Raw genomic sequence first — 11,055 nt, 5'->3', positions numbered from 1 at the left:
CAGTGATGATCCTTTGTAGTGGGAACTAGTGATTGACTTGGGGCTACAAGTTGCTAAAAAGGATTGTACGTATGTATGTATAGAAATGTGTATATGTACCTATATTAATACTTAAATACTTAAGCCACATTCAATGCAATAAAACACTCATGCACACAAGCATGTCAAAAATGAAGTCTGAAATAACAGAAGATGCATCTCTCCTATTTCACACATTCTGGTATGAGGCGTGCTTGCTGGATAGAGTTGCATACAAAATTACCTGGGTTATTTAAATGGTTTTTTATTGTTCTTCCTTCTTTTTTTCATTTGTACTTTTTGGTTACTTGCTCACAGGCCAAATGCAAATAAATAAGGTTGAATTCTCCTGATGATTATATGATGTAACACTACCTGTTTCATGTTTTAAATATCTTGTCTCCTCTAGGCAAAATTTCTAGTAATATTGGTTCATGCGTCTTCCAGCACTATCGGTCAAGGGTTCTAATTTCATTGAGCAAGGAAAACAAGAGAAAAATATCACAGTTTAGATACGTATCATTGCTCTGTAGTTCAAATCAATGCTTAACTTATAAGAAACACTGTTGTTGCAAAAATAATCTTGAAAATCTACAAAATCCCACAAATACAAACGTCTAAAATGACAGCAAGCTTCCCACAAATACCAGTCTTATTATTCAATTCTGCTTCACTGAGCTTTAAAATAATGATTAGACTTCAACCATCACCTGATTTCATTTCCAGTTTGTTCGCTCCTATGTATCTTTATACACATCCATCTAAGCCTGCCCCTGTACCTCCTCCCTCACACACTTAGTGATGGTGCCAGAATTCCTAGATAGAAACGTCTTAGGTTTACTGACCTACTTATAGGAACCAGGTTATTTCTTCTGAAGTCATGTTTGTTGAGAAAGCACATTCTCTTTTCTTATTCACCTAGTTTCTTTGGGAAAATCCCAGAAATAAAACGGTGAGAAATTAGTTACTGGTTTGCTGTTTGCCTGAACTGAAATTCAAGTAGCCCCCTCATTTTTTAGTTTTCATGTGCGTAGATGTCTCTTTTGTCATTCTTAGTTTTTGCCTTTTTCCAAGGAATATTTATGGAACATATCATTTGAAACATTTTCTAGTTGATGTGTTTTGGTTAGTCAATTAAGTTCTTTCATATTATTTGTGCCCTGAAATATGGATTAATTTACACTCTTTTTTTTCCAGTTTTTGTCAGCAAAAATTTCTTTTGGCTTCATTTAAGCCCCTGTATTCACATCTGACTTTTGTCAACATAGGTCTCCCAGTTTATAATGCTTTAATCTATTAAACAATAATCTCACTTTAACAGGTTAAGATCTTTGACTTTTCATTGTTTCACTTATAGGGAAATGGACAACGGATTAGTGTAAAAAAAAAAGCAATAAGAGTTCATACATATTCTGTTTATATTTTACCCTATCAATTGTTCATTTTGGGCAGGTGATTTTCAGTAATGACATTGAAAACTAGAACAGTTAAAAATGGACAAAATGTGTATTGCTAATACTTATTCAAAAATATTAAGATCTTCCATGAAACTAATTATATTCAATATTTTATGTCCCTTAGGAATTCTGAAATTCTGTATTAGGCATTCTTTTTCTTTTTAGGTTTAGTCATTTATTTGAGAGGTAGAGTTACAGAGTGAGGGAGAGACAGAGAGAATGGTCTTCCATCTCCTGGTTCACTCCCTTAAATGGCTTCAATGGCTGGGCTGGGCCAGGCTGAAGCCAGGAACCTGGAGTTTTTTCCATGTCTCCCAGGTGGATGCAGGGGCCAAATCACATGGGCCATCCTCCACTGCATTTCCAGGTCATAGCAGAGAGCTGCATCGGAAGAAGAGCAGCTAGGACATGAATCAGCGCCCATATGGGACACTGGCACAGCCTAGGGGTCAAGCAAAAAAATCCTAAGTGAAATTCCAAAATACTTATAGAGGAAGGAAAATGAAAAAACAACATACCAAATCTCATGAGAGATGGAGAAACAGTAATAAAAGGAAATTATAGCAATAAAAGCTCACCTTCAAAAACAGGAAATGAGAGTTGGCATTATGGTGCACCAAGTTAAGCTGTTGCTTATGATGTTAGCATCCCATATTGGAGTGAGGACTGGCTGCTCCACTTCCAATCTGTCTCCCTGGTAATGTGCCTATAAAAACAGAGGAAAATAGCCCAACTTCTCTGGCCCCTGCCACTGATGTAGGAAAACCAGTCAGAGTCTGGGGCTCTTGGCTTTGGCTGGGACTAACTCCGCTCTTTGTGAACATTTGGAAAGTATGCCAGCAGATGGATAAATGGATGAGCTCTCTCTCTCTCTTCTTTCTGTCTCTCTCTCTCTCTGTCTCTCTCTCTCTTTCTCCCTCTCTGTGTGTATATGTCATACTGGCTTTCAAATAAATAAATCTTTATAAAAAAAAGAAAGATTTCAAGTCAACAACCTAAATTTATTACTTAAGAAACTGGTAAAAGAAAAATAAACTAAACTCCCATCTATAAGGAAGGAAAGAGTAAATATGAGAGCAGATTAGCAAAATAGAGTAGAAAAATATTAAGTAAAATAAGTGAAACTAAAGGTTAACTCTATGAAAAGATTAACAAAATTAACAGATCTTCAGTTAGATGGACAAGGTAAAGAAAGGTAAGACTGAAAATATTAAAGTCAAAAGAGAAAATAGGGACATTACTACTAATGATACAGAAATAAAAATTATAGGAGAGTGCTATGAACAATTGGATACTATAAATGAAATGGACAAACTCCTAGAAAACTAAACCAGCAAATCCAAGCCATTATGAAATACAGTCTGAATGTACCTATAACAAGGAAATTGAATCAGTAATTTAAAAAAAAGAAATCCCAAAAAAGAAAAACTATGGACCTAATTGCACTTGCATTTATGGACAAAGATTTTTGATAAGGTTGTGAAGATCACTCATTGGGGAAAGGATAGTCCTTAAAATAAATGTTGTTGGCAAAAGTGGATATTTTTATGCAAAATGATGAAAGTGGACCCTTACTGCTACCAATTAGCAGCACTGAATTTGGCAGTTTGTTTGCATATGACACTGAAGACAAGGCAAAAACTAAAAACATAGACAAATTGGACTTCATGAAACATTTCACTGAATTATATAATTATAATTATACAATCAAACCCAAAGAATTTAATATGTCTCAAATATTTATAAACCCATGTACACCACAGTATTATTCATAGTAGCTAAAATGTTGAAACAATTCCAATGTCTGTTGCATCAGAGCCGGCCGTCTCCTGTGCAGCCCCGGGGTGGACTGCAGAGAGCCCACAGGAGGAAAGAGCAGTGAGGCCGCCACTTCACTTTAAGCTGGGAACAGTCGCGACATCCTTCAGTCAAGTGCCAGTCCCTCCTCGCCATCTCGGGGGAGCGAGGCCCAAAGAGAAAGTGGCCCAGGAAGCAAGCTGGAGCCTGCGTTGGAGGGACTAGGGGTGTGGCGGCGCAGCGTGTGGCCTAGGCCGTGGGAAGCTTGTTGACACGTGGTTTTTAGTGCATTCGTGGCTTTGTGGTGGCTCTCTCATGCCTGTTTCATACCTTTTGTTTGTTTGTTTGTTTTATTTTCCCACCACTCCTTACTCCTTCGTCCTTCTGTCCTGGTCCCTTCTTGCTCTCCTTTTCTTTCCAGCATGTGGGTTTCAGAGGAACGAGGGCGACCACCCATGCGAGTGGCCAGGTTGAGTGCTGCTTTTTCTCCTTGACTTTCTCTCTTTATTTTGGACACACTAGCCAGATTCCAGGCATTTCCTTTGATTTCCTTAGTGTGTCTCTTCTGACCTGCGTGTTGAGTTCTGTATTGTTGTGGCTCCTAAGAAAATGACAAGTGAGATAGCATCTTGTCTATTCGGTGGTGATGAACATACCCAATAGAAGCCATTCAAGAAGTCTTTGCCTATGCTAATGTACTGCAGTGTTTTTACAGCAAGGATACAGTTGAAGATGTCCTTCCCGATCAAGGTGGTCCTGTCTTCCTTACCGTCCTCCAGTGAATTATTCCAGCCCAGTAGACCTGAAAGAAGGGCAGTGTGGAATATTGCAGGTCAGGCGGTGTGGAAAAGAAACTGAATGCTTCCATGATATTTCTGTCACTGCTCTATAGAGACTGCAGCCACGGGCGCTCCCTCCACTTGCAGAGCCTGGTAGAGGTGTTCTCTGCAGGGGGTCACAGTCCCCAGGCACTATGAATGTGAAAAAATAAAGAACAAAACAAATTCATGTAAACTTCTGGACAATCTAGTTGACTTTCAAATGCATGAATGGAATTCCAAACCCTTAACACATTCAGTTCTATGACATCAAGGAAATCTATGACATGCTATTTTGTGAGTGATCTAAATAAATATAAATTTCCAAAGTACAGTTTATGGATTTCAATGGCTTTCCCTCCCCATAATTTCCCTCCCACTCGCACCCCTCCCATCTCCCGCTCCCTCTCCCATTCCATTCACATCAAGATTCATTTTCAATTCTCTTTATATACAGAAGATCGATATAGTATATATTAAGTAAAGATTTCAAGTTTGCACCCACACAGAAACACAAAGTGTAAAATACTGTTTCAGTACTAGTTATAGCATTACTTCACATTGGACAACACATTAAGGACAGATGCCACAGAGAAGTAAGTACACAGTGACTCCTGTTGTTGACTTAACAATTTGACGCTTTTGTTTATGGCGTCTTGCCCCCACCACGCTCCTCCTCCCAGAAGTGAATCCACAGCAACAGTGACAGACAGAATTTCATTCTTTTTGTGGCTGAGTAGTATTCCATCATGTATATATCACAATTTCTTTATCTGGTCATCAATTGATGCTCTTATATTCTGATTTTATTTCCTTTGGGTAAATTCCTAAGAGTGAAATGAATTGGCCATGTGATAGATCTTTGTTCACATTTCTGAGTAATTATCTTCCATAATGACTGTACTAGTTTACATCCCCACTAATAGTGTAGTGGAGTACCTTTTCTCCCACATCCTCACCAGCATATTTTTTAATTTGGAAGATAGCCATTCTAACTGGGGTGAGTGTAGATGATAAGTAATTCTGAGCATCTCTTCATGTGTCTGTTGACCATTTCTATTTCATCCTTTGAAAATTGCTTCTTTATAGACTTAACCCATTTCTGAACTGAATTTTTTTTGTTATTATTCTTGATTTTTTGAGCTCCTTATATATCCTGGATATTAATCCTTTATCAGATGTATAGTTTGCAAATATTTTCTTCCATTCTTGCTCAGAGTACTGTCAGTAACTAATACCTACAGTCCTGTGCATAGTATCTGTTTACCTCTTGCCTACTAGAAACTACTACTGTTTACCTCTTGCCTAGGAACATTATCTTCAAGTAAAGGAACATTGTCTAAATGTCTATTCACACTATACCCTCAGTACCTGGCACACAGCACTGACTCAATAGATATTTGTAGAATGAATGAAAAAGAAATAAACTACTAATGAACAAATATTTATGTCTCATTCTTGCTACTACAGGGCTGTGAAGGGTTTAGGAACCAATTTGAACGAGACCTTATCCTGCCATTTTCCTCCCCACACTCAGAACATCTCATGAATCACAAACACCTTGTAACATGATCATTTGAAGTCAAAATCCATTCCTTATTTCCAATCTACTTCATGTGACTGTATCTCAGGCTGACAAATAAGACCCCTACAGCTCACACTCTAGACTAGCTTCTCATTACAGGCTCCCCACATATCCTTGTTAATAAAAAAGCAAAATAATTAGATTTGTATCTCTGCAAAGGTTGTTTAATCTTCTATCATAAATGTAGCACCCATATAAAATTTCCACTAAGATTTATGCAGGTCACTACTCGGAAACTCTGAATAAAATTCTTAGAATAACAGAGTTCTCAGAAGTATAGCCAGATATGCCTGAGGGCTGGCAAGGCTCTTTAAAGTTTAGTGTATAGGTGGAGGCACAGGTGTCTGTTTTGAGGAATCACTGCACCTACTGGCATCAAGCATCATCTCTTTGGCTCTCCTGGGTGCCATACAAGGAGATTTCTCCTCCGCTATGAAAAAGCAAGGGTGATTATCTCAGTCTCCAGACTTCCAAGTGGATCTGAAGTTGAAGAAATTATATAGGTCCCTGTAACAAAAGCCTAACAGTGATATCTTAGTCCCAGATAACTTTAACAAGGTCTTTGATCATCTCTATATCCTGAGGAAGGCAGAAGTCCTGGCATACTTCCTCTGCTTCCCTCACAGATCAACTGAATATAGAGTAATCAGGGCTAACTTGCATCTATACTGTTTCACAGTTACATCTCAAAATGCTCCTATAATTAACCAAATTCACCATACTCAGTCATTCCCTAACATAACAAAAAAGGAAAAAAAAACACATAAAAATGAGGATTGATAAGAATCAATTTTTGCTGTAAAATAAATCTTCTCATGCATATATCACAGAACACAGGAGTTAGGAGAACTCTGATTAATGACGTGCTTAAATCCTGATCCAATTGATACAAAAAAGGAGTTCAAGAAACAGGTGCTTACTCTAGTGGTTAAGATGCTTGTGTTCCACATCAGAGAACCTGGGTTTCACTCCTGTCTCCTGACTCTAGTTTCCTGCCAGTGCAGAACCTAAGAGTTAATGGTGATGGCTGAATTAATTGAATTCCTGCCATCCACAAGGAATGTGTGGATTGAATGACAGGCTCCCTGGTTTAGCTCCAGCCCAGCCCTGGTTGTTGTGGGCATTTAGGGAGTGAACCAGCAGATGACAGTTTCCACTTTAAATGCTTCATTTATTTATTATATTTTAAAGATGTTATTTATTTATTTGAGAAGTGGAGTTATATTTATAAGAGAGAGAGAGAGAGAGAAAGAGAGAGAGAGAGAAACTGAGAGAAAAGTCTTCCACCTGCTTTCCCAAATGGCCTCAACGGCCTGAGCTAGACTGATCCAGAGCTGGAACCAGGAGCTTCTTCCAGGTCTCCTTTGTGGGTGCAGGGGCCCAAGCACTTGTGCCATTCCCCACTGCTTTCCCAGGCTATAAGGGAGAGCTAGGTCAAAAGAGGAGCAGCTAAGAATGGAACCGGCGCCTATATGGGATGCCAGCACCTCAAGCAGGGTCTTAGCCTACTATGCCACAGAACTGGCACTTTCTACCTGTAGTTCTCTCTCTCCCTCTCTTCCTCTTCCTCTCTCTCTGCCTTCTTTCCTCCCTCCCTGTCAAATAAGTAAAAATTCTAAAAACAATTTTAAAAAAATGAAGGGAAGATTTTATAGCGTAAATGATTTTCCCATTCTCCAGCAGATAGAACTTGAATAAGATCCAAGTCCGTCAACTTCTGTTTCAGTGATTTTTCTACAACTACAAGCAACGTTCTCTGTGTGTTATGGAATATTATTTTCTCTTGCAATGAACACCCTCCTCTTACAAATTCCTATCAGAAACATAGAGTAAGCAGCAAATAAAAGAAGAGGCTCTCTGGTAGGGAGGCATTCCCTCCGCACAAAATAGGAAAGCCCCAGCTTTGCTTTTCTCATCCATGGTTGAAAAATTAAAGGGGTGATTTTTGAAAATGCAAAGTGATTTAAATATGACTTTAATGATCCCAGCGGCACTGTTTTTACCACCTTTTTCTCTCCTGGTGGTCTGACCGCTCCCTACTTCTGATGCATTTAGTCTCTCTACATGGTAACCCTATTATTTAAATCTGAAGGCAGTCTTTGGTACATTGATTTAAAATGACTCACACCAATACTTATCCAATCACAGTCCAATTTGTGTTACAAGACTTTCTTTTCTATTTAATTATGAGATATAAATTTCTCTCCCATTAAACCTTTCTAACAATTGAGAACAGTTTGGGGTAATCATTTGGACACAGAGCTCTAATCTGCTCCACGAGGCACAGACCTCTAACTGTTTTTAGTTATTTCAGGCATTCTGAGACAGAACAGGGAGGACTACATTATATTTCCTTCGTTACTCTCCGTGCCTTGGTTGTAATGCTGACTCAGCCAGTTATTTGCTATGTGACCTTTAATAAGTCACTTTACTTTTTCCAGAATCAATTTTCTCAACCTTCTACTCCATCACTGGGACTTCATTAGTAATTCTGCATCTGAAGTTTGTTAAGGATATTAAAGGTGATGAAAACTACGGAGCATCAAGTAACAACTAGGGCAACAATAAACACTGATTCCATTCTCCACTCCCCTTTGAGGGAAAGGATGAGTTGAGTATCTTAACTTCAGATTCCTTGTGTTCTTGCTGTTCCACACAGTATCTGGTGGAGAAGATGCTATCAGCTACAGTCCTTTAGAACTGGAATCTTTTCTCCCCACCACTTCAGAACCTTATCAGTCTCTGCTCCTAACCTTTCCTTGCTTACTACAATAAAGGATTGTCCATTCTTTTTCCAACAAATGCTCAGGACTAAATCCTGATCTCTCTCTCTCTCTCTCTCTCTTTCTCTCTCTCTCACACACACACACACCCTCATACAATTTATTCCTTTAAGGTTTAAGGCTCTGTACAGAAAACCTACACTCTTTATCCAAATAAAGGTTTCACAAATATCTATAGAGGGAACTTATTCAGAAGTTAGAGATCACAATATAGTAGAATAATTATAAAAATAATCATAATTTTGAATGTGAAGATGGTTATGTACCTATCCATACATAGACTAAGAAACAGCACAAAATTTTATTCTATGAAATAGGTATTACCATTGTTTTGAAATATTTTTGAAAACAAAACTAAACAAACTTTTAGGAGTTGAAAAGAGGAAACAGAAGTAGATGGATGCCAGTGATAAATATATTAAGACTTATTTTTATAGAGTGGGCAAATTAAATTGCAAATGTTTCTCAGTTATATAACATTACTTGAACAATGCTGGCCTTTCCTCTGCTCTGTTTTTGTAGCATGGGAAATTGTATTTCCTGGACTCTTCTGTGCCTCATCCTCTGGCTAGATTTGGCCAGTTGTACAGGAGTGGCAAAGGACCGAAGGACAGGACTAAAAAAAACTGAGTTGTGTCTTCTCCCTCTGCAATTCTCATGTGCTCTTCTAGATCCAGTTTCTCCTGTTGGACACATGGACTGTGAACCAGCTACTGATCCACTGACTACCTTCCCTCTGTCCCTCCTCTCGGGAGGGGTTTCTGGATAACTATAATCTCTCTGTTGAGTCGCCAAGCTTTTTGGCTTCCCAGAGATTCTATAATTTTCATAAGAAATTCTCAATCTGAAATTTCTTCAATTTTAAAGGTTTACAAGGATTTCTGTGTTCTCATTTTGTCATATTGCATTCAGATATGTGCTGTATACTCTTGTGTGAACACTGGACACAGATAAAACTGTATCCAACAGATACAGATAGTGCTGTATCCAACACATTGACTGGTATACAGTAGTTGCCTAATGTGTATTTCCTGATGGATTAAGTGTAAACAGTATCAAGGTAAAATATTAAATGTAATTCAAATGTAGATACTTTATAGTAGCAACAATCATTTCATGATTTGAAAAGTATTTATGTGTTTTTCTCTGGTTTTGCTATTAATACATTAATATTAGGTATAGAAACCATACACAGGTGTTCCCCATAGTTCTTCACTCCCATGAAGTGATTTTTTTATCACTGTTTAAATATTTACAGCACTTGTGCAGTAGAGCCCTTTTCCCAAACTCCAAAATTTGATTCATATTTTTTGTTTTACAATAATTAATCCATCAAAATTTTAGATAACATTGTATCAGCCCTATTTGGGGTTTATAGAATAAGTGAAAAGTAAAAATTAATTAAAAATTAAATATCCCAAAATAAGATATCCTGATATAATATTTAATATCATGTGCAGTAAGTAGGGAGAATGGTCACATCTATGGAGGCTGGAGAAACCTAGGGAACACCAGGAAGATAGTTATCCTTACCTTGAATGTTGGAGAATGGCTAACAAGTTCACCTTGTCCTCATGCTAAGTTCTTTTCCTATTCAACAAAGATATTTCTGCTTTATCTGTCTGCTATATAGAGCTTTTGCCTAAGATTTATTTTGCATCTAAGGACAGGTGGATCACTTAATCTGGCATATCCATATTAAACATAAATACTCTGAATTTTATAAGTGAATAATTAGAGAATAAAATTTTTAAAGAAGTCACAGAGTCAGAAAGTAGGAAAATAATTGACTAGAGAAACATTCATAACAAAATTCTTAGAATATTAAATTAATGTTTTTAGGAAGATTGATCAGTGACTGGCAAAGTAAGTGGAGGAAATGGAATAGAAGGTGATTACAGTGATTAATGTATAAGATAAGAACACAAAAGACTGTGGTTGCCAATGTAGTGAAAAGAATGGACTGGACACTGGAAACAGGGAAAAACAAATTTTTAAATAATTCTATTATCTGGGGTAAAAACACAAACATCCCTACCTGATATGTTTACATTCTAAAAAAAAAACAAAAACACACAACAACAATAGTGACTTCAAAATTTCTAGTCAGGTTGTCGGAGGACTGCTAATATCCATTACAGAAATGATTAAAGTAAAACAAGAGTGGCCAGTGTTGTGGTGCTGCAAGTTAAGCCACAGTTTGTAACACAAGCATCCAAGGTCAGAGTGCTGGTTCAAGCCTTGGCTGTTCCCACTTCCAATCCAGCTTCCTGCTAATGCATGTGGGAAGGAAATAAATGATGGTTCAGGTACTTGGGCCCCTACCACTCATATGGGAGGCTAGGATGGAGTTTCAGGTTCCTTGCTTCAGGCTGGCCCAGCCCTGGCTGTTGCAATCATATGGGTAATGAACTAGTGGATGGAAGACCTTTGTTTCTCCCTCTTATCTGTCTCACCCCACCTCCTCTCTCTCTCTCTCTCTCTCTCTCTCTCACACACACACACACACACACAATCTTTCATTCAAATGAACAAAAAAGTAAATAACTTTAAAAAAAAAAAAGGTGGAACAAGGTGCAGAGCTGAAGGCAGGAAGA

General features: G+C 37.9%; 1 long non-coding RNA gene across 2 annotated transcripts; it reads right to left on the bottom strand.

Annotated features, from left to right (window-relative positions):
• Positions 1 to 284: 284 nt before the first annotated feature.
• Positions 285 to 4,299, bottom strand: LOC127482802 (uncharacterized). 2 transcript variants are annotated; one of them, XR_007908656.2, is made up of 4 exons: positions 3,603 to 4,299; positions 2,054 to 2,181; positions 864 to 943; positions 285 to 483 (listed from the first exon to the last, which is right to left on the bottom strand). It is a non-coding gene; the product is annotated as an uncharacterized lncRNA (long non-coding RNA). The 2 variants fall into 2 exon arrangements; XR_007908655.2 differs by lacking the exon at positions 2,054 to 2,181.
• Positions 4,300 to 11,055: the final 6,756 nt, after the last annotated feature.

This window comes from Oryctolagus cuniculus, chromosome 4 (genome assembly GCF_964237555.1).
Source record: "Oryctolagus cuniculus chromosome 4, mOryCun1.1, whole genome shotgun sequence".
In the NCBI taxonomy this organism is placed as follows: domain Eukaryota; kingdom Metazoa; phylum Chordata; class Mammalia; order Lagomorpha; family Leporidae; genus Oryctolagus; species Oryctolagus cuniculus.
The sequence above is the reverse complement of the archived record's forward strand: the minus strand, read 5'-3'. Positions and strand labels throughout refer to the sequence as shown.